We start from the raw sequence: 5,789 nt of genomic DNA, 5'->3' as shown, positions 1-5,789 counted from the left end.
CACAAACTCAATCACGCATCACGTTCTTCCGCTTCCCTCATCAGTCTCTTCTCCTTTCTGTCTATATCTCCTCATCTTTTTATTTCTGTTACCTCTTCTATTTCTCTTCTTTAACTGCCCTCTAGACATGCTCCTGCTCAGATGAGGAAGATTTCTCATGAGGGACCTTATTAAAAAAGGCCTAGGTCTCTTCTGCTGAGAGGTTCAAGCGCAGCTAGCCAAGCATGCAAAGCCAATAGAGAAAAGCACAAATGCCAGACAACACTTTGCAAATGATAGTCGGCAGTAATATAACAGAGAGCACAAACAAAGAAAATAGAGAGATGTCAGGAGAGCTGAAGTATATGAACAAGTATGTGTGTTTGTTCCTGTTTCTAATTAATTTACATTTGAATCAGCATTTATATTGAAAAACACATATTTTGTTCCTAATTTAAAAGGCACGAGTCACCAGAAAATGAAACTCACCATTTTGTTGTTCCAAATCCGTATGTCTTTCTTTCCTCTGTCCTGAATATTCTGAAGACTGCAACAATATGACTGAAAGATTGGAAAGAGATGTTCATTTCAGCTTAGTTTCAATAGATGGTCTTTTTATGAAAGTTACAGTATGTTTTCATTTACAATTTACTCCTAAAAGATCAATGACAATTTCATTCCTCATCTGATACATTTTTGAGAAGCTTCAAGCACATTCACAGTTGTCAATTTTAAATGAATTTAATTCGAAAAAATGACTTGCATGAGTGCAAGTTTTTAAAAAAAAGGGTGTAAAATATAGTGAGAGAAATCAAAGTCTTTTACACAAATCTAAATTGGATAAAACCAAATGAGTCACTTTCCACAGACCATTTACTTTACATGGAAAAATACTGTTGTGCAGCCCCCATGTTGCTCAAAACTTACACTGTTCCATAATATTATAATATAATTCTATTTTAGTATCACTGAGATTTATATTTTTATTAATATTTTGAAAATCATTTTAATTTGACTTAAAGTTTTAGTGAATTTGTTGTGTTTTTATTTTGTTTGATTTTATTTATTATTATGTCTATCATTTTTTTTTCTTTCAGAATTAGTTTTAACAACTCAATGAAAATGAGAAATGTTGTTGAGACAATGCCCTGATCCCATACAACTGTTTGTGCCTTAATGAGCAAGGTGAACTATCCTAGTCACTTCCATAAAAAAAACTTCATTACCTACAAATGATTGATGCCTGTTTCCATAGGTCATGATGCACAAGTCTGTCCTACAATGCGAGCTGAAAGCATAAAGGAGAGCAACAGATAAAGAAATATAACGACACAGATAGAGAAGGAGACAAAGATCGAGGAGTAGCGGAAGTTTGCTCTTGTGTCTGCTCTTGAAGAGGATGTGTCGCATTTGACAGCCTGCCGCAGAGAGCGTGAGCTCATCTCTCCTGACAGCCCGGCGTTCCCGTCCTCTTCCTCAGGTGCTACAGATGGAAAGCCTGAAAGAACGGAGACGACTTACAAGACAGTTTGGAAGGGAGCATCAATATTTCATCACAACTGCGTTTACACTCGCAAACAAACAAAAAAGATTGCATGTGGAACTTTCCTGCGGCGCTCCCTCCTCTCCGTCTTTGTGAGCTTCTCTTTCTTGTCTGAACATTTGCTTTCAGACAGGTATGGGATTTTGAATAAAAACTGATAACAGGTCATGTTGTTTTTCCTTTTGTTTTGTATGAAGTTTCAGCAAGCAGTAGTAAAAGTATGTCGTGGAAATAAAATAAATATATACACCTATAAAAATAGAGTGATTTATGGTGCTTTCACAGTCTAGTCTGCAAGAGAACACACCTCGTAATAAAAAAGGAATCGTTGTAAATCTTCCTAACTTTGATTACATCATTAGAAATTCATTTCACAAACATGTGATCTTAAATTTAGCCTAACTATTACTTTCCCATGGTAAAAAAAAATAAAATAATAATAATAAAAAAATTACCATGGTATCTGCATTTATTATTAAAACTTTACATACCTGGTTTTATTGCGTAAGATTCATCAGTACATATTCTAAATTTCTATTTTTTTTATCCAAATTAGCAATTTGCTGAAATGACTTTCTTTTTTAGCTCACAACACAAATTCCAGATAGATAAAATATCCTGTTAATATGGATTTTACTTATAAATATGTCAGTGACTGAAGTAAAATGGATTGCAAACAGGCAAGGGTTTTCAACAAACCCTGTTTTAATAAACTGTTTAAACCAGCCTGGTCTGTTGACTGGTTTTACTGCAGGCTGTAAAACCAGTTTAAGCCAGCTAAGACCAGCAAAGCTGGCTGAAAGAGATCCTGCAGTAATTCATTATGAATGTAGTATTTTATTTTGGTATGAACCAAGTGAAACGTTAAACGCCGTCTCTGTTGTGTCACATACTAGTCTACAGCACTTTACGTTGCAGTAATGTTCATCTGAATAAGTATGCCATCTAATAGCATACGTTACCCGTCCACATTCGCCGTTTCATTCATTGATATTCATTACGGGACAAAAGGCAAGCATGAAGTAAATACATGTGATCAGTCAGCGCTTTACTTATTCACTTCTCATGGGATCATAACCTGCGCACACAGGCCCAGAGCCTTGAGGCTGTTCTATTAGAAGAGACACGCCATCACGTCTCCAACTGCGAGTCTGATAAATATCCCCGCTGACTTCTGAAGACATCATCTCTCTTTTTTTAATGATAATCAAGCAAATGCACTTCCCTGCTCAGGATGAGCAGCCAGGGTCTATCTGAGCGAGCACCGACTGAACAAACTCCCCGGCGACACGTTTTCACGAACGCACGCTTTCCTTAAGTTGCCACGAAAATCTTTCTTTGAATCCGTGTTTGTTTGGCTTTGAATTTGCTCCGGCGTTTATCACAGAGATACGGAGAGGAGCGGGGAGGGGAGACGGCGGAATCTTAAAACCGCAACGTTGAAGCCGTGATCCCCAACAGTCTGTTGCTGAAGAAAGACATCGAGGCCCGTCGGAGAGGAATTAGGAGAATGTATAAACGAGTTGTTTGTTGCCTGTGTTTTGGAGCGTTCCGCTCCGCTTTCGTCGTAAGGCTTTGAAGGTGGTGAACGTCTTTTTGAAGAGTGAAATCGAGTGTGTTTGTTTTACATTCGGTTGAGGTGTCTGTGTCACGTGGGCTTCAGATCCCTCCTGGTGCGTGTGTGTGTGAACCTGTAAGAAAATGTGCACAATCACACATTTTTCCGCATACAAACTACAAAAACAACATCTACACTACTTTCTTGCAGACTTTCTAACTCTAAAATAACATGATGTTAAATCTTTACAAACCTTAAAGGTATGATTCACCCAAAGATGAAAATACGTCTTTGTTTACTCACCTTTATGTCATTCCAAATCTGTATGGCTTTTTTTCCTATTGTGGAACACAAGGACAAATTTTCCAGAACGTCTGAGCAGCTGTTTTACATAAAACGAAAGTGGATGGTGATTTTAAACGTCAGGGATCAGTAAGTAGTGAACCTGTAAGAATATATGTACAGTCATACATCATTCTACCTACAAAACACACTAACAACAGCTTTACTACTTTTGTGCAGACGTTTTAGCTTTAGCTTTCACAAAACACAGTGTTTAACCTTCAGAAACCTTAAAGGAAGCTCTAAGTATTAAGACTTAAGTTATTAAAAAAAAAAAAAAAATCCACAACGTTTTATACATATTTTGGACTATTGGGGGCACCATTATTTTGATGACGTGAAATGGTTGCACTTGTTGAGCTACTGGCACTACCTGCTGCCATTTTTACCGCAACACAACCCAGAATACACAGCTCTATAAAAACAATACTGATACAATGACGACAGCTACTGAAAGAGCTTACAGGTGACAATGCATATAAGAGTAGGCTTAACCAAACGCCGTACCATTGTTTTTTTCCCACAAGGAGTCTAAAAGCCCCCGGATATCGAGTGAAGTCCACGCTGACAAACTCCTTCAGTGGCTGTGGCATCTTGACAAGTGTCGACATGTTTACATCCTGCCAGGATGGCATCTAGCGTTTCTTGTCTCTGCCTTTTGTAAGCTCTTTCGGTAGCCTCAAAGTTGCGAATCCGAGTTGTGAATCGTGATCGAAATAGTGGTGCCCCCCATAGTACAAAACATGTATAAAACAATGCAGATTTTTAAATATTACATAAATATTTAATGGGTTTTCTACTACATATTTCAGTAAGAAACACATTTATGTTATACTGAACAATACAAGTCTTAAAGGGTTAGTTCACCCAAAAATTAAAATTACCCCATGATTTACTCACCCTCAAGGTATCCTAGGTGTACATGACATTCGTCTTAATAAAAAGTGCTCCACATGGCTCCAGGGGGTGAATAAAGGCCTCCTTTAATGAATCGATGTGTCTTTGTAAGAAAATATCCATATTTAAAACGTAATAATAACTTTTCTCTAGCTTGCACTAACTGTCGTACATGGAAGCCGTTCCGGGCGGATGACGTAGTGTGCTTGCGTTGTGAAATGACAAACGCAGAGGAGCACAGAGCACGGATGATTTCAATATAAGCCAAGAAGAGACTGGTTTTCCTTTTGCTAAAGTAAGAAAACACTGCTTCCTTTGCTCCTGTAAACAAACGTTGGTTTTCGTGAGATCAGTGGTGCAAGCGCAACGCATATGTCCTAAGTGATCCACCTGGAACGGCTTACACATATGACACGTTAAATATGGATATTTTTCTTACAAAAATTCATCATTTGCTACACGAGGCCTTTATTACTTAAAAACAAAGAAAGTGGACAGTGGTTTTAAATACCAAATACCAATGGGGAAAAAAACACCATAAAGGTAGAGAACCTGTAGAAAAATAAGCACAATTACACATGATTTCACTTACACAGTGCACAACATTTCACTACATCTCACTACTACTCACTACTCTAATTCTTAAAACTGTTAAAACCTTCTCATTTGGATCAGAAAAGGAAATCACAAAATGTGCAGAACATCTGAGCCATTGTTTTGCATAAAAAGGGAATTTTCAATTCTTAAGCAACAACAGAAAGAAAAAAAAAGAAAAAAAGTGATGCATGCATATATTACAAATCTTCCGAAGCCATATGATAGATAAAAAGGTGAGTTAATGATGACAGTACTTTCATTTTAGGAAGAACTAATCCCTTAATATAAAGTACAGCCACACATTTACCAGTGTATGGCACATACACACACCTTACTCTGAGTGGTGAAGCTCAGTTTTGCTGAGGTTGCAGATGCAAATGTGGAAACTGTCAAGTGCCACAAAACTCACATATACATCAACGTCATCTGTCTATCTTTAATTATCTCGCTTTCTCACACACGCCCATTTTCTCCACTAACACAGTACTTCTCATCATTATGTTGTGTCAGATAGGGAAGACACATCATTTAAACGCCTGACCCGCTATCTTTAGTCTTCAGTGTCAAAGAGATAGTTTACCTCAAAATCAACATACTATCATCATGTACCCTCATGTCGTTCCATTTGAAGAATCTAGACAAGCAACTTTCTATTTAACATGGAAAAAAAACTGCATATGAGTACAACATAAGGGTGAGTAAATCATGTCAGGATGTTAATTTTTGGGTGAACTAATCCTTCAAATCTGGGCCCCAGAGATGGACGTCTTAAACATAAGCTGTAGCTTTGTTTCCCCCGGCCACACCTGACTTCTTGCTTCCTGTTGAGTGAAATCAAGACAGGAAGTCAGGCGGGAATGTCCCGCTCTGATC

The 5,789-nt window shown here is 37.7% G+C and overlaps 1 long non-coding RNA gene across 1 annotated transcript; it reads right to left on the bottom strand.

The window, feature by feature from the left end:
- Positions 1–2,230: 2,230 nt before the first annotated feature.
- LOC127182096 (uncharacterized) lies at positions 2,231–5,251 on the bottom strand. The gene is made up of 3 exons (XR_007829846.1): positions 4,323–5,251; positions 3,384–3,525; positions 2,231–3,213 (listed from the first exon to the last, which is right to left on the bottom strand). It is a non-coding gene; the product is annotated as an uncharacterized LOC127182096 (long non-coding RNA).
- Between the last annotated feature and the right edge of the window lie 538 nt (positions 5,252–5,789).

Source organism: Labeo rohita, chromosome 19, assembly GCF_022985175.1.
Source record: "Labeo rohita strain BAU-BD-2019 chromosome 19, IGBB_LRoh.1.0, whole genome shotgun sequence".
In the NCBI taxonomy this organism is placed as follows: domain Eukaryota; kingdom Metazoa; phylum Chordata; class Actinopteri; order Cypriniformes; family Cyprinidae; genus Labeo; species Labeo rohita.
Note: the sequence above shows the minus strand (reverse complement) of the source record. Positions and strands in the feature narration are given on the sequence as shown.